The 22,526-nt window shown below is 38.7% G+C and overlaps 1 long non-coding RNA gene across 1 annotated transcript; it reads right to left on the bottom strand.

The window, feature by feature from the left end:
* Positions 1-263: 263 nt before the first annotated feature.
* On the bottom strand, positions 264-22,479 carry LOC143406307 (uncharacterized). Its single transcript, XR_013092190.2, has 4 exons — positions 22,373-22,479; positions 13,278-13,344; positions 2,680-2,791; positions 264-1,233 (listed from the first exon to the last, which is right to left on the bottom strand). It is a non-coding gene; the product is annotated as an uncharacterized LOC143406307 (long non-coding RNA).
* Positions 22,480-22,526: the final 47 nt, after the last annotated feature.

Genomic DNA, 22,526 nt, shown 5'->3' with positions numbered 1-22,526 from the left:
GGCATTGCCCAGGGCAAGATGGCTACCATTGGAGGCAGCTCTTGGTCCACTACCCAGATCTGCAACATCTATTGTGTCTCTAGATCTCCCTTTTTTGTGATATATGCCTCTTGGGTGACCCTAAATTTTCATGGGTTTACCATTTAGAGCAACAGCAAGTAATTGGGTGCCGCAGTCTGGCTGGGCACAAATCACGAGCCACTGAAGCAGGAACAAACTTTATTTTTGAACTGCATGAAGAAACCTCACACACGCTCCTCAGGAATTCTCCTGAATGCCATGCGGCTCCTCCAGGAACCCCACAGCCGGAAATATCTCCCCCGGTAAACCCTCCTCCTGCACTTCCCCAACCAATGGGAACTCTCGGGGAATCCCTGGAAATCCCCATGAGAGCTCGAAAGTAGTGCGAGAACTCAAAAGTAGCGGCAGAGGCGGATAGTAATGCCTCGCCTGTCAATCAATACTGTTGGCAAAATGTCAGGGGCCATACAGACTCCGCTGGCTCTCAACATCTCCCCCCTTCTGTTTAATTAAACAACAAGCAATGTGGCTTAGGGACCGTGCCTGTTAGGTAGTCCAATTCAACATATGGTTCTTACCTGTCATCGGATGAACTGACCTCTAGGCGTCAGCCTCCTGTCTTAGGTTGGTACCACTGCAATTGGATCATACCCATCACTGACTACCGGTCCAGCATACAGCCATACTTGTGGATAGGCCTTTGCACCAGTGGGGGGGTGATATTCTTTGCCTCACCTCTGTTGGCCCCCAAATTTGGCCTTGGTGCCAGTGGGGGGGGGGTGAGGTTCTTTGCCTTACCTCTGTTGGCCCCCAAATTTTAGACCATCACTAGTAGAAGGGAGGAGGATGCAAAATGCCATGACACTAAGCCAATTGACGGCTCCTTTGAAAAATTGTACCACCGGTGACACCATGAGCGAAAATACTCCAGCACTACCACAATTCACTGCACCAACAGATAGTTCACAATGCATACAAGTGATACATAGTCCAGGCAAGTTCTACAAGCAGTTCAAAGCAGAGGAATCTGTCAATATGTCCATTTCCTCCCAAAGTAAATCGACTCCTTGATTGAGCATTACTTGTTGAGTTATTATTCATTGATGCATCAGTTTATACAGTTTGTTGTGATAACTATCGAGGAAGCTGTAGTTTGGTTTTATCTTTGTCTTCACCAGCACTGGGATGAAGATAGGAATTCTGGCAATGATGCTAAGAAAAAAAATTATGTAACATTCCAACAGGCACTAAGAAAACAATTTTTTGAACAATTTACATTATCCTGAACAGAATTATTAAATATAATGAAAAGAAAGGTGAAAGAATTTACAGTGTTGCTGAGAACCCTTCGGCTGAGAAACGGACGAGACTTCGGAGCTGTTGCTTTTTCTGTTGCTACAACTTAAGCTAGCTGCCTGCAGAACTTACCTGGACTGTGATTTACCTGGACTGTGAGTTAATCTATTGAGACACTGCTTTATCTGAACTGAGACAACAAACTGTAATCTACAACAAATTGTAACTTGTTATCTTTGCTAACGGTGTCATTGCTGGTATAATTTTTCCAAGGGCTTCTTGCATGGAGCCATCAATTGGCTTGGTATTATAACATTTTGTATCCTCCCTTTCTGTTTCTAGCAGGTTATTTATGGTGTTTCTGTAAAAAACACTATGGTCGTTATTTAAATTAAACAAAAGGGGGAAATGTTAAGGTCTGTAAACAAGTCAGATTGGCACCTGTTATTTTGCCAGAGAAATGTTAGAGTCTGTAAACAAGTCTGCATGGTGCCTGGCAGAATGCCAGAGGGAGTGGTTTGTGAAGTAACAAAAGTGAGCCATTAAGTGTGGAAATTCCTTATTGGTTGACTGCTGTATCTATTTTATGCTAATTAGATAAGCTATGTAAAATGTATAAATACCACTCCTGTCCTACAATAAACGGCTCCTACTCCTGCTGTATCAACGTACACAAGTTATTCGTCACCTCCCGCTTATTCTGCTGCAGCCGGACTGCGGAAATTGGGCTTGTTCTCTTGCCTGCTATCATCTCTTCTGAGCCTTTATGGTATCTTCTACCTTGTTCCTCTTGTTGAGAATACCCAAGGCCAAATTTAAAAGTAGACTAATAGGGATATGAGAACCCACATTCTGTTTTTAAAGGTTTGTTATTGTTGATGATGATGTTGTTGTTTTAAATTTCTGGAGCAAATTGGCTAAAGAAATGGAAAAAAAAAATATGTGCCCGGCAAAATTTGTCCTTCATGGAACCTGGGATCAACATTTGTATATTTTCAGAGGGCTTTTGACAGCCGTCCCAAGAAAAGAGCAGGGTTTTTATATACAATCCTGTGTTATTGCCCTAATATTTTCATTAACTCATTTATGTATACACTTCTCATTCTTTCCTTGAACAAGTGATCATATGATTGTACATTTTCAGATCTACACTATGGATCTAAAAATTCCAATTAGGCTTTTGTCTGGGCACTGCAGTTCCTCTTACAAGCTGAGTGTGTGTGGTCATAACGACTTCCTCTACATAAGCTTGGCCAGTGGCCCAAATATAGACCTTTTCCTTCAGGCTGCAACAGGCATAAAGGATTATCTGAATATTAGCCCATGTTAAGTCAAAAGAAATAGTCTACCCTTGAAACTCACCTATAAATCTTCTAGGGTCCTCTGACAGTAAACTCAGTTTTTGTTTGCACTGAGTTAAATCAGCCATGAATAAAAGGTCACGTATTCTCATCGTACCTTGTTCTCTGTCATTCTGTAAACAAATTGGACAAATGTTTGAAGATTTTTAACTTCTTCAGTGGTAAGATATTCCATTTTGTGTGGTGCTGGCTGGGCTGTTTCCCCAGTAAGATTAGAGTATAAAGGATACCAGGAGAAAGTGCCAGTGTAGGGGGCAGGGGACAGGGGGTGATAGATTGAAGATTCTGCAGGATCATATTCAGAGGAAGGAAGATTCTCCAAAGTTGTGGCTTGATTTTTTTTTTCTTTTTAACCTGAGTTCTTTGTGTGCATTGTGCAGGAAAGTTCTGCTTGGGGTGCCCAAAAAACAGATTTCCATAGAATCTGATTTTTTTTTTCTTTTCCTCAGGAGAACATAAGCGTAGCACGTTTTGCATGAGCTCCTATGATCTGGGGAGTTGATATAGGGTCATGAAAACCTGACCATGCAGGATTTCAGTCCATTTCCCTTCTTGTTTACTAAATAGATCAAACTAAAATGTTGTGATAAAATTTTAAATGCCATTTTTTAGCCAAATTTTTTCCTTTACCAATTTTTACTGTGGTCATGTGGGCAAACGAACAGTCATTTCAGAGAGTAAATATCAATGGTCAACAAACATATAAAAATGTTCAACATCTCTAGAAATTAGAGAAATGCAAATTAAAACTACAATGAGGGGGGATCCAACATGGCAGCGGGCAGAGAGGCAGCGCTTTCAATACACCCCCAGTGATGGGGTCATAAAGTCGCATGGATAACGCTTGGATTCAACCAACGGAGAATCTCCTAGCAAAATTCCACTGAAGAGAGACCGGCCGGGAGCTACTAGGATTTTTTTGAAGCGTCTGTGTGACCTGGACGAGCAAAACCCTGCCACAGACGCGGAGAGCCAGATCCACAGCCACAGTCCACGAGCGGCAGATCCGTCCACCCGCCCGTAGCCAAAGTGACTGGGACCTGCTAACCTCCAAGACGCAGCTTGGCAGGAAGAAGTCTTTAGCCAAGCCTTCACGAGCCAGGAGCTGAGGCGAACCGGGCAGGACCAGTCCCACCCCTCCCCTTGGACACTCCGGCAAGGAGCCTGGGGCCCGCCATAGCAGAGAGGTGACCTCATCAGAGTTCGGCCGGCGGAATTCCTTCCCAGCAGAATCCACTTTAGCAGGTGTGTGACTCCCCATTCTGATACAAGCAGCCAGGAAACTTCATTGACTTCTCAGGGGGCGTGTCCGTAGGGAAGCAGAGGGGATCCCAGACCCCCAGCCCCCTATATCACCAGTGGTGACCACCAAGGTCTTAGCCGCCAGTTTACCACAGCACTGGGGCTTAAAAGGGACACGCGGTGGGTCTGCAAGTGTAACTAGACCTTGGGGGAGTCACTTCTGGGGAACAGGACCTGGCTGGCTGGCTGACAGGAGGAAGGGGGTTAAGGGCTGGAGAAGTGAAACAGCTCTGGACTGACAAGTCTGAGAGACTCCCAGGAGACGCCCTACAGAGATAGCTCTTGGCAGGTAGAGAGCAGACGCTCCGCTTGGAGGGCACAGCTCCGCCTACTGGAAGAGAAGAAGGTGGATCTCTAAGACTTTAATTTTTTTGTTGTTGTTGTTGCTGTTGTCGATATTTTTTTTTCTCTCCTTCTTCTCTCTCTGTTCCTTTCTCCCATTTTCCTTCTCTCTTTCTATCCCATTTCAAGTTTTATTGTTCTTTTCATTCCCCTCTAATCTATCTCTATCTCTATCCTTTTTTCCTTTAAAGAGCACCTTCATTCCCCTACCCCCCCAACTTTCATCCCAAGCGTTACATCTTCCATTTCGTGTAATTGTCTATATGCAAATAGGTGAATGTCTCGAGGCTGACAATAAGACTCCTAAATACCTAGCTACTACCAACACCCTGATCCAATTGCCGGGTAGTATCTAACTTCAGTGGAGCAATCTTCTAAAGTAGCCAAGACATACTAACCATCATACCACCATAGCACCTAACCTAAACATATAGTCCTAAGAACAAACAACAAATCACTATATGCATACAGAACCTAGAAGCCTTATATGAATTGAATGAATCAGCTTTAAAGTACAACAAAGCCCAACATATCTAGGCATAATCTCCCACCACAAAAGAGAGACAACAGAGATATACAAAGCAAAAACAAATGTATAGGAGAAAGCAGTTACAAAGCAGTCAAACAGAGTTGGAAAGCAATGTGATCAACATGAAAAAACAAGGGAAAAAAGGGTTAAAAACAATGCAGGACAACCTAAATATACAGGAGGACCTAGAAGAATCAGAAACATGGACAGGGAAAGAAATCAAGGCATACCTAACTCAGATGGAATGGAATATTAGAGAAGACATGAGACAGCAAGTCCAAGCATTGAAAGTATATTTTGAAAAGGAACTAAACACACAAATTCAATCCGCAAAGAATGAGCTTTACCAGGAGATAGAGGTTTTTAAAAAAAATCAAACTGTAATCCTAGAAATGCAAGAAACCATAAATCAGATTAAAAGCGCTAATGAGAATATTACAAACAGACTAGATCAAGTAGAAGTCAGAACATCAGATAATGAAGACAAAGTTTATCAACTTGAAAAGAATATAGTCAACACAGAAAAGATGCTTAAATCTCACGAGCAATCTATCCAAGAGATAGGGGATCTCATCAAAAAAACAAATTTGAGAGTCATTGGGATAGAAGAAGGCACAGAGGTTCAGTCCAAAGGAATGGATAACTTATTAAATGAAATAATCCTAGAAAACTTCCCAGAGATGAAAGATGGAATGGATTGCCAAATCCTGGAAGCCTACAGGACCCCAAACATCCAAAACCATAATAGACCAACTCCAAGACACATAATTATGAAGATAGCTAACATACAGGACAAGGAGAGAATACTAAAAGCTACGAGAGAAAGGAGGCAGATTACATTCAGGGGTAAACCAATTAGGTTAATGACTGATTTTTCATCACAGACTTTGAAAGTGAGAAGATCCTGGAACAACGTATTTCAAACTCTGAAAAATAATGGATTCCAACCAAGAATACTGTATCCAGCAAAACTAAGCTTCAGATTTGACAATGAAATTAAAATATTTCACGATAAACAAAAGCTAAAAAAATTCGCAGCCAGAAAACCAGCACTGCAAAGCATTTTGAGCAAAATACTACAAGAAGAAGAATTGAAAAATAGCGCCCAAAACTAACAGTGGTAGGTATCTCAGTAAAGGGGGAGAAAAATAACCAAAGAGGGAAAACTAGCCAATCTAAAATAAATAAAGAAAGAAACATGACTGAAAGTATAAACCATATTTCAATTGTAACCTTAAATGTTAATGACTTAAATTCACCAATCAAGAGACATAGGCTAGTAACCTGGATTATAAAAACAAATCCAACAATATGCTGCCTTCAGGAGATGCATATGATAGGAAAAGACATACACAGACTGAAGGTGAAAGGTTGGGAAAAATCATACCACTCACATGGCCCTCGGAAGCAAGCAGGAGTGGCCATACTCATATCGAATAAAGTCAACTTCAAACCTAAGGTAATCAAAAGGGATAAAGAAGGACACTATATACTGTTAAAAGGAACCATCCACCATCAAGACATAACAATTATCAATTTGTATGCACCAAACAATGGTGCTGCAACGTTCATAAAACAAACTCTCCTCAAGTTCAAGAGTCAAATAGACCACAACACAATAATTATGGGGGACTTCGACACACCGCTCTCGCCATTGGACAGATCCTCTAGACAAAAGCTGAACAAAGAAACTATAAAACTCAATAACGCAATCAATAACCTAGACTTAACCGACATATATAGAATATATCAACCATCATCAAGTGGATACACATTCTTCTCAGCAGCACATGGATCCTACTCAAAGATAGACCATATATTATGCCATAGGGCGACTCTCAGTAAATATAAAGGTGTGGAGATAATACCATGCACCATATCTGACCATAATGGAATGAAACTGGAAATCAATGATAAAAGAAGGAAGGAAAAATCCTGCATCACCTGGAAAATGAACAATATGTTACTGAATGATCAATGGGTTACAGAAGATATAAAGGAGGAAATAAAAAAATTCCTAGAGATAAACGACAATACAGACACAACATACCGGAATCTATGGGACACAATGAAAGCAGTTTTAAGAGGGAAATTCATTTCCTGGAGTTCATTCCTCAAAAAAAGAAAAAACCAACAAATAAATGAACTCACACTACATCTTAAAACCCTAGAAAAGGAAGAGCAAAACAACAGCAAATGTAGCAGAAGACAAGAAATAATTAAAATCAGAGTGGAAATCAACGAAATTGAAACAAAAAAAAAACATTGAAAAAATTGATAAAACTAAAAGTTGGTTCTTTGAAAAAATAAATAAGATCGACAGACCCTTAGCCATGCTAACGAAGAGAAGAAGAGAGAGAACTCAAATTACTAACATACGGGATGAAAAAGGCAATATCACAACAGACACTACAGAAATACAGAAGATAATTAAAAAGTATTTTGAAACCCTATATTCCAATAAAATAGAAGATAGTGAAGATATCAATAAATTTCTTAAGTCATATGATCTGCCCAGATTGAGTCAGGAAGACACACACAATTTAAACAGACCAATAACAAAGGAATAAATTGAAGAGGCCATCAAAAGACTACCAACCAAGAAAAGCCCTGGACCGGATGGGTATACAGCAGAGTTTTACAAAACCTTCAAAGAAGAATTAATACCAATACTTTTCAAGCTATTTCAAGAAATAGAAAAAGAAGGAGCTCTTCCAAATTCATTCTATGAGGCCAACATAACCCTGATCCCAAAACCAGACAAAGACACTTCAAAGAAAGAAAACTACAGACCAATATCTCTAATGAACTTAGATGCAAAAATTCTCAATAAAATCCTGGAGAATTGAATACAAAAACATATCAAAAAAATTGTGCACCATGATCAAGTAGGATTCATCCCTGGGATGCAAGGCTGGTTCAATATACGGAAATCAATAAATGTTATTCACCACATCAATAGACTTAAAGATAAGAACCATATAATCATCTCGATAGATGCAGAAAAAGCATTCGACAAAGTACAGCATCCCTTTATGTTCAAAACACTAGAAAAACTAGGGATAACAGGAACTTACCTCAACATTGTAAAAGCTATATATGCTAAGCCTCAGGCTAGCATCATTCTAAATGGAGAAAAACTGAAGACATTCCCTCTAAAATCAGGGATGCCCTCTCTCACCACTTCTATTCAACTTAGTTCTTGAAATACTAGCCAGAGCAATTAGACAGACAAAAGAAATTAAAGGCATAAAAATAGGAAAAGAAGAACTTAAATTATCGCTATTTGCGGATGACATGATAATATACTTAACAGACCCAAAAGGGTCTACAAAGAAACTGCTAGAGTTAATAAATGAATTCAGCAAAGTGGCAGGATATAAAATCAACATGCATAAATCAAAGGCATTCCTGTATATCAGCAACAAAACTTCTGAAATGGAAATGAGGAAAACCACTCCATTCACAATATCCTCAAAAAAAATAAAATACTTGGGAATCAACCTAACAAAAGAGGTGAAAGATTTATACAATGAAAACTACAGAACCCTAAAGAGAGAGATAGAAGAAGATCTTAGAAGATGGAAAAATGTACCCTGTTCATGGATAGGCAGAACTAACATCATCAAAATGGCGATATTACCCAAAGTTCTCTACAGGTTTAATGTGATGCCAATCAAAATCCCAATGGCATTTCTTGTAGAAATAGATAAAGCAATCATGAAATTCATATGGAATAACAAAAGACCCAGAATAGCAAAAGCAATTCTAAGCAGGAAGTGTGAATCTGGAGGTATAGCAATACCAGAGTTCAAACTGTACTACAAAGCAATAGTAACAAAAACAGCGTGGTACTGGTACCAAAACAGACAGGTGGATCAATGGTACAGAATAGAGGACACAGAAACCAATCCACAAAATTACAACTTTCTTATATTTGATAAAGGGGCTAAAAACATACAATGGAGGAAGGATAGCATCTTCAACAAATGGTGCTGGGAAAATTGGAAATCCATATGCAACAAAATGAAACTGAATCCCTTTCTCTCGCCATGCACAAAAGTTAACTCAAAATGGATCAAGGAGCTTGATATCAAATCAGAGATCTGCACCTGATAGAAGAAAAAGTTGGCTCCGATCTACATATTGTGGGGTCGGGCTCCAAATTCCTTAATAGGACGCCCATAGCCCAAGAGTTAATAACAAGAATAAACAAATGGGACTTACTTAAACTAAAAAGTTTTTTATCAGCAAGAGAAACAATAAGAGAAGTAAATAGGGAGCCTACATCCTGGGAACAAATCTTTACTCCTCACACTTCAGATACAGCCCTAATTTCCAGAATATACAAAGAACTCAAAAAATTAAACAATAAGATAACAAATAACCCAATCAACAAATGGGCCAAGGACCTGAACAGACACTTCTCAGAAGAGGACATACAATCAATCAACAAGTACATGAAAAAATGCTCACCATCTCTAGCAGTCAGAGAAATGCAAATCAAAACCACCCTAAGATACCATCTCACTCCAGTAAGATTGGCAGCCATTATGAAGTCAAACAACAATAAGTGCTGGCAAGGATGTGGGGAAAAGGGTACACTTGTACATTGCTGGTGGGACTGCAAATTGGTGCGGCCAATATGGAAAGCAGTATGGAGATTCCTGGGAAAGCTGGGAATGGATCCACCATTTGACCCAGCTATCGCCCTCCTCAGACTATTCCCTGAGGACGTTAAAAGAGCATACTATAGGGATACTGCCACATCAATGATCATAGCAGCACAATTCACAATAGCTAGACTGTGGAACCAACCTAGATGCCCTTCAATAGATGAATGGATAAAAAAAATGTGGCATCTATACACAATGGAGTATTATGCAGCACTAAAAAATGACAAAATCATAGAATTTGGAGGGAAATGGATGGCATTAGAGCAGATTATGCTAAGTGAAGCTAGCCAAGCCTTAAAAAACAAATGCCAAATGTCTTCTTTGATTTAAGGAGGGCAACTAAGAACTGAGCAGGGGGAAAGAGCATGAGGAAAAGATTAACATTAAACTGAGATGAGTGATGGGAGGGAAAGGGAGAGAGAAGGGAAATTGCATGGAAACGGAAGGAAACCCTCATCGTTATACGAAATCACATATATGAGGTTGTGAGGGGAAATGGGGGGGAGGGAAAGAACTGAACAACAACAGATGAGGTAGAGAGGGAAGATGGGAGGGGAGGGGAGGGGGGATAGTAGGGGATAGGAAAGGCAGCAGAATACAACAGTCACTAATATGGCATTATGTAAACATTGTGAATGTGTAACTGATGTGATTCTGCAATTTGTATTTGGTGTAAAAATGGAAGTGCATAACTCACTTGAATCAAATGTATGAAAGATGAAAAAAATAAAATAATGATAAAAAAAAACTACACTGAGATTTCACCTCACTCCAGTCAGAATGGCAGTTATCAAGAATACAAGTAATAATGCATGTTGGCAAAGATGTGGGGGAAAGGGTACACTCATTTATTGATGGTGGGACTGCAAATTGGTACAACCACTATGAAAAGCAGTATGGAGATTCCTCAAAAAAACTTGGACTGGAACCAACATTTGACCCACTTACCTCACTCCTCTGCATATAGTCAAAGCACTTAAAATCAGCATACTATAGTGATGTGACCACATCAATGTTGACAGCAGCTCAACTCACAATAGCTAAGCTATGGAACCAAGGTAGGTGCACTTCAATGTGGGAAGCCATTCTCGCACATGATTTTGAGTTACCTCCCTGGCTGGGTGAGAGGTGCTTAGACAACTGTGTCGGAGCCTTCTCCACCCTGTCCCAGGTGCGAGGGCTTGTCCGTGTGGAGGTGTGCCTGGCCACTGACCCGAAGACCAATCACTGACCCTGACCTTGGGATGCTGCCCCCCTCGACCTTCATTGGATGGAATTTTCCCTTGAATTTTTTGTTCCCCAATAAAAGCTCACTCCCTGGCTTGTTCTCTCTCTCTCTCTCTCTCTCTCTCTCTCTCTCTCTCTCTCTCTCTCGATAGCCTCTTGTGTTAACCTCGCCACTGCATTAGGTTGCTGGAGGTGGAAGGTAGGAGAAGCCGTCTCTGGAGCTGGGCATTAAAGGTAACGAGAATATGTCTCTTTAATTTTAAAACTCACTAGTTAATTTTTATGCTTCGAACCTCTTTTATGAAGCTTGCGTGCTGGTCATGTGGCAGACTTCAACAGATGAATAGATAAAGAAAACGTGATATATATACACAATGGAATATTACTCAACCATAAAAAAGAATGAAATTATAGCATTTGCCTGTAAATGGATGAACTAGAGAATATCATGCTAAGTGAAATAATACAGTCTCAAAAAAAAAAAACCAAAGGCCAGATGTTCTTTCTTATATGTGGATGCTAACACACAATAAGGGGAGGCAGGGAGGGAAGAATAGAATTTCATTAGATTAGACAAAGGTGAATGGAGGAAAGAGGGAGGATGGGAAAGGGAAAGACACTTAAATTACACATAAATTTCATTTGCTCATATATGAATACATGACCAGTGTTAACTCCACATCATGTACAACCACAAGAATGGAATTGATCCTAATTAGATATTATACTCCATTTATGTATAATATGTCAAAATATGCTCTACCATCACATATACCTAAAAAGGACAAATAAAAAGATTTTTTAAATTTGACAAAACAAAACACTCAAAGCATTTCTTTAGATTGCCTTAATGAAAAAAAAAATTAAGAACACACCTAAAAGGGAATTATTTGAAATAGAGGTTGAATTACTCAGAGTTCTTTAAATAGCATGCTTCACATTCATATCTGTGTGTTCTGAATTAGAAGAAAAACATAGTACTAGTAAGTTCCTAACCGGGGATTGGACAATACCAGTCAATCCCTTCTGCAATTTATTGGGGGCCCAAGCCTTTTTGCCCCCAATAAATAGATATTTTACTTCCAGGAGTCCCTGGAAATTTTGCAGACTCCTGCAAGCCTGCTCAAGATCATTTACAAGCCATTTTAAAAGTGGCAAAAGATACACACAGAATTTGGGTCTTCAACTTTTTTGTAAATAAAAAAAAAATGACCATGATATATTATAATCTAAATGTATCTGACTACTAAGATCTTTAATGTAGCAATTAAACAGAGCATTCTTAAATTGGGATTTTGGAGGTTCCCTGAATTAGACACTGTCAAATAGAACCTGATGGAAAAGGACTTAATAACAGAATGCCTCACCCCTGCATTCTCCCCAAAGACCAATGGGAGTCATGTCTCAAGGCAAGCTTTTACAAAAGTGTAAGGGTTTAAGGCAAAATCATAGGTGTCGGAGCAATGCTAGAATTGCTCCTAAAGGGGGAGCTGTTGTACTGCCGGTCAACTAAAACCATTAAGGGGGATGTTTATCAAGGTCATAATATGAAGGGAGAGACAAGGAGCAATGTTAATATGCAGTATCAAAAAAAAAAAAAAAAAAAAAAAGGTTAAGATTTCAGTTTCTGTTCCTACAAAGTTGTTACAGGAGGACATAAGAGTAGATGGGAATCTGCTATATGTATCAAAGGAAAAGTCTGGGGTTGTTGGGAAGTATCCTGTAACTAAAGAATACATAGCTCTGGGGCGGGGGGGGGGGGGGGGGGGGGGGAGTGGGGGGGGCATGCGCAGAAATAAGGCAGAAGTGACAGAGCATTTAGGAGCACCAGACATTTTTTTCTTGCCATGTCCCAAAGACAGCATCAGTTTCATCAAATGAACCCTGTAACTCCTAGTGACTGAGTATTATACTCTATAAATGATAATTCACAAGAAAAAAAAAGGAGAAGAAATAAGCAAGAGGGAGAGAGGGAGGGACAGGGAGAGAGAGAAAGAAACTATGTTTTATCCTCATATGGAAAGAAAAAGGTAAAGATTAAAGCTTAAGATAGCTCAGGAGGCATCATTTGATCTGAAATGTTTACAATTTGTAGTTTTGTATGATTTTTGGAGATAGCTCCCTTGGGTGTCACCCAAAAGTTGGTTTTCTCCATAGGGCTTTGTATATGTCTTATACATTTGACAAAATGGGACATTACTCTAGAAACTTGGTGACCAGTCCCTTATTTGTGCCTTTTGATGAGCAAATAAGTTTCTTCTGACCCATGGATGTTCTGTTGTGCTGATGGTTTCCTGTGATGCTACTACACATTTTGAGGTGTTCTCCCTGACGCTGTTGCCCAATTTTAGGTCAAGAGGATGGAGTGCCTCTTATCTTTAGTGACATTTATAAGCAAGCACACATTTCTAGGGATGAGCCTCTGATTAAAGGAAAGAGAAACTGAAAGTAGAGAGGTTTACAGAGAAAGCCATGAAATAAAAGGGCAAAAGTTTAAAGAAAAAAAAAATCAGTAAAACTCACCAGAGTAGGTTTGTGGATCCTTCATGTTTACCAAAGATATGACACTGGACAGGGATCTGAGGAGGTTCTGCCAAAGAGAATGAGACCTCAGTTTGGCCAAGGGAGGCTCCTATCAATCTCCACTTATAACAGTGATCCACCTTATGCTTTTCTGCTCTGCCATGAAGGGTTGTATTTATTTTTAAATTTTTATTTATTTATTTGTTTATCTATTTTTTTGAGACAAAGGAAAAAAAGTTTTATAGCTTTGCTAGCAAAGAAAAAACTCTTAGCCTTTGTTTATGTTTTATATGTAATGTTGTCTTGTTTTTTTTGTCAATATCCCCACCTTACCTGAGATACAGCTCTGCCTCTCACCTTACTCCATGTTAGAATGGCTCCAAAATAGGCTAGATTTGAGCTCATTTTTAGAGTTATGATCAAAATATCAAATTTTGTTGTGAAGATTAATGTGATTTCAAAATAAACAGGGGATATAGTACATAACTAAGATTTTAAAAATCATTTTACTTGGTTCGTTAGCTATTACACAAACTGAATATATTTTGCCCTGTTGACTTCATTGTGTATTTTCCTTGCAAACTTTATAACTGTTGCCTATTAGTGTTTTGCAGAGGTCCTGCTTCTAGTAAAACAACCTGAGTTAATTTGAGATAATAAGCCATTACATATAGGACTGATAGGATATAATGCGGACTTACAGTTACTTATCCCAATTAAATGAAAGGGGTAACTATAAAATCATAGATATTGGAGTTATAACTTGTTACTGACACTTTAAGACGGATGAAACTGGCCTGCAGGGTGTTTAAAACCCCAAACTTGGAGATGAAAGTCAAAGAAAGAGAAGGGCCCTCTTCTTTGTAGAATGTGCACTGGTTGGGTCCCTGTTCTCTAGGGTTCTCCCAATCTCCATAATTAGCAGATGTGGCAGCTCACCAAAGGGCCCAGAGAGGGTGCCTGTCATTCTCTGGGTCTTAACTAACCTTAGAAATCAAGGGCATACACAGCCCTTGCTGCTCTGCCACGGCAACTTATTTTTTAAAATAAATTTGTTTCTTTCTCTTTCTCTCTCCCTGCTTCTCCCTAGTCTGTCCCTCTACCCAATCTCAGGCAAAACAAGATTACCTTTTGTCCCCATCTTAGGCAGATTTATCTGTCCTTGAGTACACACTCACCATAAGAATCAAGTAATCCAGACTTTGGGGATGGTACAAGAAGATCTCTGAAATTACTATCTCCCAAATTAACAAGTGATTACAACACCAACAGAGAACATGTGGAATGTAGCCTTTTAATCACCTCCTTAAAATCCACCTGTCCTGCTAATGGACAGAATCACAGCCCTTGAGACAGGAGTCCCCTGTGGGTTTTTTTTTTTTTTTTTTTTTTTCCTTTTTTTAGAGCATTCTAACAGGTTAAAAAAAATCTATCAGACAAGAACTTGGAAAGAAATTATCAGTGAGCTGCTAGGGTCTACCCCTGAAAGCCACAGCATGCCACTCAGTTGTAGTGGAGAGGAATCTGACTTTGCCAGATAGACCCTCTGAGCTGATGCCAGCTAATTAGCTGCTAACACAAAGGTGTTTTCTAGGCTGCAGAGGCCTGCAACTTGACTTTCACAGACCCCACCCACCAACAGAAGTGAAGGATCTAGTTTTAGCTCAAATGTTGGTTTCTAAATCAATCATCACCAACACAGACTAGCAACCACCAGACTAACAATCAAAATATGTAGAACAATTACATTCGAGCAGAGTGCATTTTCCAATATCAATTTTCTTCATCTTGCTCATAGATTTATAACTATAAGTGGAACAAACAGCTGATTTCTCCTGGAGGGCACCAAGACAGAATTGATGCTTTCCATTTTTATGTAAATCACCACAGAGGTCCCTGCTAAGGTGTCAGCATAAAGTTACGGAATAAAAATTTGATACTCATTGCAAAAACATGACTGAGAGTCAAATTTGTTCAAAAGATACTGAAATGGCTCAAAGAGTGTCAAAAAAAAAAAAAAAAAAAAAAAACAAGGAAAAGAAAGGGTAAGACTTGATGAGCACCACTAGGGAGTATTTGCCAGGGCTCAGATGTGGGGGCCCATAAAGCCCAGAATTTGTTTCTCTGTTCCACCAAATATTAGTAGAAAGCAGCTGACCCTATCCCAGAGTGGAAAGCAATGGGACATCCTGAAATAAATGCTTTTTTTTTGCAGCACGGGACCCTCCATTTCTGCCCTCTTGACTTAGAGTTGGTACCTGCCGGTGGCTAATGACCAAAGGGTACAAAGGGTGTGCTTTCTCTTGGCTGGCTCCCCAAAGTTATTGCTGGATTCCTAGACCAGAGGCATGACTCTGGGGATCCAACAAATTAGTTCTAGCCACTCACCCTAAAAATTAAATGGAAAAGGTAATGATGAAAAGCACGAAAGGATCTTTTAACAGGGTAGCTTCAACAAAAAGACAGTTGGTGCCCTTATTTGTTTAGATTTATGTAGCCTAGTCTTAGCCTTCTCTTCAAGGTTATGATAATGACTTTAAGGTTTTATAGAAAGGGAAATTAGAGTGAGCTTTGGGATTTTGCACAGGTGGAGGCATAGGTGGAGGCTTTGGGATCACCCAAACAGTGATCTTGGTCAGATGTAGTCTGATCTATCATTATCTCAGAGTTAGTCAAGCAAGGCCTTGTTGGCAATTGAAAAAAAAAAAAAAAGTGTTGTTGCCTAATGGTTACCTCTTTCTCATCACAAGATGTTTATCCATCAGACCTATCATTCTTGGAACCCAAAGTATCTCATAGCAAAGAAGACAGATGCAAAATGGAGGTAGTCATTCATCCTGTTTTCAATACCCAGGAGACATTTGCAGGCAAAAGCAAAGAATCTAAGATAATAAAGAATCTAAGATAAAATGAGAATTACTTCAATTACTTCCAAACCAATACTGATCTATTGAATTTTTAAAAAATAAAGTTTAGATTGCCATATTTTAGGAATTAAATGATTGCTACTTTGAAGGCTTAATAGAAATGTTGCTGGTTTGTAGTTAATTTCTGGGAATTCTTTCATGCCCTGAATTCAATTCCCAAATAATCCTTTTGACTCTTACCAAGTTAGTGCCCTTATTTGTTTAGACATTTCCTCTAGTGTGTTTCACCTTGAGTCCCTGAGTTCAGACAACAATTGAAAGGGAAACTAATATAAAGATGTTTCCAGGTTTTCTATTTTAATTACAATTTTAAATGGAAAAAAATATTTAGTTATTTGCCATTTATCTTTGACCTTCCAGGGTAGTTGTAAATGGAAAAAAGTCCCTGGATTTAGGCCACAGCCTGGGGCTTGAGAACATTTTCAAACCTTCTCAGCAAGTCCTTGATTGCTGATGAAGAAGACAGGACCTCAAAGGGTGCAGCTGTGGTCCTCCTCAGTGTGGCTTCTTTATTGAGTAAAGAATATTTATATAAATAAAGACTTTTAACATACTCAGATTTTCCCCCAACATCCTGTTGGCCCACGGCATGGACCCTTAACTCTGTTTTTCTATTGATTTAAGCCCCCAACCATGTTGCATGGGAATATGATAAGTGAAAACTTCAGCTTCTTAAATCAGAATCCCTTGCATGGAACACAAGATTCCTGTTTTCCTGAATTCTGTCTCATAGTTGCCTACATTTTAAAATTTTTTTGTTCTGGGGATTGAACCCAGGGATACTTTACACTGAGCTATAACCCCAGCCATTTTTAATTTTAATTTTGAGATAAGGTCTTGCTAAGTTGCTTAGGGCCTAGATAAATTGTGGAGGCTGTTCTTGAACTTGTGATCTTCCTGTCTCAGCCCACCAAATCACTGGGATTATAAGTGTGGGCTACCATGCCTGGCTCAGTTGCCCATATTTTAGCAAATCTCCTGTGTATATAAGCATGTCACACTGTGCAGAAAATTAATAAATAAGGTTCAATTACCACAGTTTAATCCTATAACACCAGATCTTTGAAACCTGATTCAAATTTAAGTTGCCATAGTATATTTAACTGTATTAACATAAAGTACAAATTCCACTGCTAGCTCTTCAATCTATACGTCATTGCCTGTGCAACAAGTGTGCATGACTCTCAGTGACCATTCATGACACTGATTTCAACACTTTTCTGATTAATCACTGGACATATTCAGTTTATGTTGTAGGTCCTGGATGATGGCTGCTTCATGGATGGTGATAAGACTTCATCAAGACAAAGAGAAGCAGTTAACAGAGTTTATTAGAGGAAGATACACTCCTAAGTGTGTAGCAGGACCAAAAAAAAAAAAAAAAAAGAGAGAGAGAGAGAGACGTCTTTCCAAAGATTCAGAGGGGATGGATTTGGGCTAATATGCACTTCTGAGTTGTTTGCCACTGGCAGGATTTTTGCTAGGAGTGGCTTATGGTAAATGAGGGATGATTGACAGATTCCTGTGCCTTGCCCATAATGCTTATTGCACATGTGCCAAATTTTCATTACCAGGTTTTAAAGCCAATGCATTGGAAGTCTTAAACAAGGACGTTACCCTCGTAGGTTAATTAGGTTAAAGTTGGAGGTCTCAGTTTGCTCTTCAGGACGGTTGGGTAATCTTATTAAAAATATGATCTTGCTGCTTTTGAGGAAGTTATCTCCTCTGATAATAGCCATAACATTGGGGCTGGATAAAAGGGAGGTCCTTAGGCTCACATCAACTCTGCTGATTAAAGTTGGGTGAAGCCTGGAAAAATGTTCCTTAATCTTTCCTGCCTCAGTTCATGCTACAATATAGTGTGCAGTGTCACTTCCTTTTCTCCCAGTAAATAACCCATGTGACATTCAACAAAAATTAACAATTGAAAAAAAAAGAGATAATAGGTTTCAAAAGATAAAAATAAAGTTCTCTTAGAACTGCTTTCATACTGTCCCAGAAATTTCAATATGTTGCATCTCTGTTCTCATTCATTTCTAAGAATTTCTTGATTTCTGTTCTCATTTTTTCTCTGATCCATTCTTCATATTGTTGATTCTCCATGTGTTTAGGTGGTCTGTATTATTTTTCTTGCTGTTTAGTTTCAAATTCACTCCATTATGCTCTGTTAAAGTACAGGGGATTACATAGATTTGTTTGTATTTGCTAACATTTGCTTTGTGACAGAGAATATGATCTGTTTTGGAAAAAGTTCCTTGCACAACTAAGAAGGTGAATTCAGATATCTGGGGATGGAATATTCTGTAGATGTCTGTTAGGTCCAATTGATTATAGTGTTACTTAGGTTGGGTATACCTTTATTCACTTTATGTTTTGATGACCTGTCTACTGGTGATAAGGGTGTGTTGAAGTCATACAGTATTATTGTGTTAGGGGTCTCTGCAGGATTTCATATTATGGAGTATTTTTTAATGTAATTGGGTGTGTTGACATTTGGGGTATAAATGTTTATTATTATTGTATCTTCTTTTTAGACTGTTCCCTTTACCAGAATGTAGTGATCTTCTTTTTCTCTTCTGATTAATTTTTGCTTGAAATCTGCTTTGTCAGATATGAGAATAGCTATTCCTGTTTGTTCTCATGGTCAGTATGCATGAAAGATTTTTTTTCTCCCCACCTTCAGCCTGTAGATGTCCTTGCCTATGTGAGATGAGTTGCTTGTAAACAGCATATAGTTGAATATTGTTTTTTGATCTGTTCTGCTAATCTGTGTCTTTTAATTTGGGAATTGAGGCCATTAACTTTCAGTGTTGGTACGGATATGTACTTATAGTTTCCTGCTTCTTTTTTATTTTTATTTTATTTTTTTGCTATGTTTTATCCTGTCTTTTGATTCTCCATTATTGAGTTATTCTTCTATTTGAACTTCCCTGTTTGGAAGTTGTTTTTTCTTGTTTTTAAAAATTTGTTCCTCTGTGTGCAGTTTGTCTTTGAGTATTCTTTGTAGTGCTTGCTTGGTACTTATTAATTTTTTGATTGATTTTTTTTGTGGAATGGTTTTATTTTCCCCTTGAATTTGAATCTGAGCTTTGCTGGGTATAGTAACCTTGGCTGGGAGTTGTTTTCTTTTAGGACTTGGAAAATATCAGTCCATACCCTCCATGATTTTAGGATCTGAACTAAAAAATCAGAAACTAATTTTATTGGTTTGCCTCTAAATATGATCTGATTTTCTCTCTTGCAGCTTTTAACATTCTTTCCTTATTTTCTGTTAGGCATTTTGATTATGATATGTCTTGGTGAGATTCTCATTGAATAATTTATTTGGAGTCCTGCAAGTCATCTGTATGTCTACTTTATTTCATATATGGGGAAAGAAAAATTTTCTGTAACTGTCTCACTGAAAATATTCTTTATGCCTTTGTTTGTATTTCCATATGCTCTTCTACCCCAATGATTCTTAGGTTTGATCTTTTAATGTTGTCCCAGAGTTCTTATATATTCTAGTCATGTTCTATATTTTTACCTTTTTGCATTCTGTGGATTCAAGTTCATATACCCTGTCTTCAAGGCCTAAAGTTCTGAAGTTCTAATATTCATAAATAGTGGATATTAAAATGATAAAACATAGCCAGGCGCAGGGGCACATGCCTGTAATCCCAGCAACTTGGGAGGCTGAGGTCATTAACAGCTTTTTTGTTAATTCAGTTTTTCTATAGGAGTGAATGTCCATGAGTGGGACCCAAAGAATTCCCCTACCCATTCTTACTTGAGACTTGATCATTAGTTTTGGGGTTTTGTCTCCGCTATTCTTTGTATTAAATTATCACTGAAGTTTCGCTGTGCTTAGTTTATATGTGGGGCAAGGTGCACTCTCTCTTGGCTGGGTTTAGTTCGCCAGCTGCATTTCTGCCCTGTGAATTTACAGTGTCCATGTAGACTCCCTGAACCTCTCAAAAAAGTGGGAAACAAATAATAGCAATGATCAAAAGAAATAACATTCAGTATTAAAATATATGCCCAGTGCCTACTATGACATTAACAATACTAATTACCACCAAAACAGAAATAGTGGGGTTAGAAATTTCCAACAGCAAAAAACAATAAATAGTTGTGAAATAGATCTAGCATTAAACAGCATATGTCAATTATGCCATCCACAATACTAATAACTTGACATGAATGGTAGGCACAGAAGAATATAAACCATATAGTTCTAAAAGATTTTAAAAACATAGTTCATCAAGAGAAAATAAAATGTGGTAGGAAGGTACAAGAAAATTTAGAATGTTCAAAATGTGAAAAGAGAGAATGCAGAGGAGATGTAACAAGTAGAGGACATTAACATGATAAATCATAGCCCAGCACAGTGGCACATGCCTGTAATCGCAGCGGCTTGATAGGCTGAGGCAGGAAGATTGTGAGTTCAAAGCCAGCCTCAGCAAAAGTGAGGTGCTAAGCAATTCAGTGAGTCCCTGTCTCTAAATAAAAAACAAAATAGGGCTGGGGATGTGGCTCAGTGGTTGAGTGTCACTGAATTCAATCCATAGTACCCACCCTGCAAAAATAAAATATAATAATAATAATATAAAACAAAGTAAAGTGAAAAAGAAAGAAGAGAATTATGTTAGTGGAGAAGAAGGGAGAAAAAATATAAAAAGAAAACAAAATCAAAATGAACAAAAATCCTACCCTCAAAGACAAGGTAAAATTAGTATTATAAAAATAGAAAAAAAGAAACAAATACAGATATATATATCCATGAACCAATCAGCACAGCAAGAACACCCAAAAAGAAAATAAAAAATTCTAAATGAAAAATGAAAGAACTGTCTTCACTGAAGTGTTCAAAACTGTCAATGAGGCTAAATGGTCACTACCTGTGTCCAACTATCTCACTATTCATTTCTTCTAGGGTTATGGAGGGAGGGAGAAGGGAGGAAAAGACAGAGGGAGAGGGAGGCCTGGGGGTTGTTAACCCCTTCCTCTTTTTGTTGCTCATGAAGCTGTCAGCTGGAGCGGTCTAAAACCAAAGCTGGTAGAGATAGCTTTCAGCTTTTCTTCTTACCAGTTTAAGCAGCTGGGACTTAGTCTAATTAGGACTTAGTGACTCTGAAGAGTGGTATATGCTCTGGAGTGATTATATCAACACACCTCTAGATGCCAATCTCTGCTTGGAGTCTGGATCTCATGAGCTTCCCAAGAATTTTATTTATAGGGCAGGGGAGCCAACCCACTACTGGGCACACTCACTCTGGTGCCCACAAATATGCCTTTAATAGGTTTAGCATCTGAGTGTATTCACACCCATCTGTTCAATTTCCCAGTTCCCTTCAGCTGGTCATGTGAATGTCCAGACTCAAAAGGAAAGCAAATAGCACTCCTTTCCATATTTCTTACTTGAATTCCCCAGGTATAATCTTTTCTGAGCCTGTTTCAATCATTTTCTGCTAGGTACACCCTAGACCACCCAGTAGATGCTCGCCAGGACAGTATGGCAGTGTTTGTTACAATCTCCCATGCTCAGGTAGCAGAAAGTACAGCATGAACTCTTCAAAATGGCTCTAGTCTCAGCTCTCTGCTTTCCACTAACAAAATGGATCATTTTTAAATGCCATTTTGCTGTGTAGTCTCTGGACCAGCTAAGTTCAGACTGTTTTTCTGATCTAGGAATTTTTTTCCTTGACAAATTGGTCCATTGTGTTTCTGTTTGTATTTTCCCTCCCTTCCATGGTGAACTTGGTACACTGCAACTTCTGCAAAGAGCTTGAATCCTGTTAGAGTCTGTAAACAAGTTTGGATGGCGCCTGGCAAAATGCCAGAGGGAGTGGTTTGTGCAATAACGCCAGTGAGCCATTAAGTGTGGAGATTCCTGATTGGTTGACTGCTATATCTAGTTTATGTTAATTAGATAAGCTGTGTGGAATGTATAAATACCACTCGTATCCTACAATAAACGGAATAAATGGCTCCTACTCCTGCTGTATCAATCTACAATCTACACAAGTTGTTCATCACCCCCCCCCCCATTATTTTGCTGCAGCCGGACTGCGGCAGAATCCAATGAATTTTTTCTTATTCTTTTTTCAATGCACTCAAAATTATGAGTCTTTATGAGACTCTGACTGTACAATACTGAATTTCAGTGAATTCCCCCTTTTCACCTACCTTGCTGAGACGCAGTACTCCTGCTGCTTGTATCCAAGCCAAGGAGCAATTGGAAATTCAGCCATCCTCTGTCATCTTGAGATCTCTTCAGATGTTAACATTTATGTTATTAATTAATAGAAAATTACAGAGTCACAAACTTTTAAAATTGGAG

This window comes from Callospermophilus lateralis, chromosome 8 (genome assembly GCF_048772815.1).
Source record: "Callospermophilus lateralis isolate mCalLat2 chromosome 8, mCalLat2.hap1, whole genome shotgun sequence".
NCBI lineage: Eukaryota > Metazoa > Chordata > Mammalia > Rodentia > Sciuridae > Callospermophilus > Callospermophilus lateralis.
This window is presented reverse-complemented; position numbering and strand designations above follow the sequence as displayed.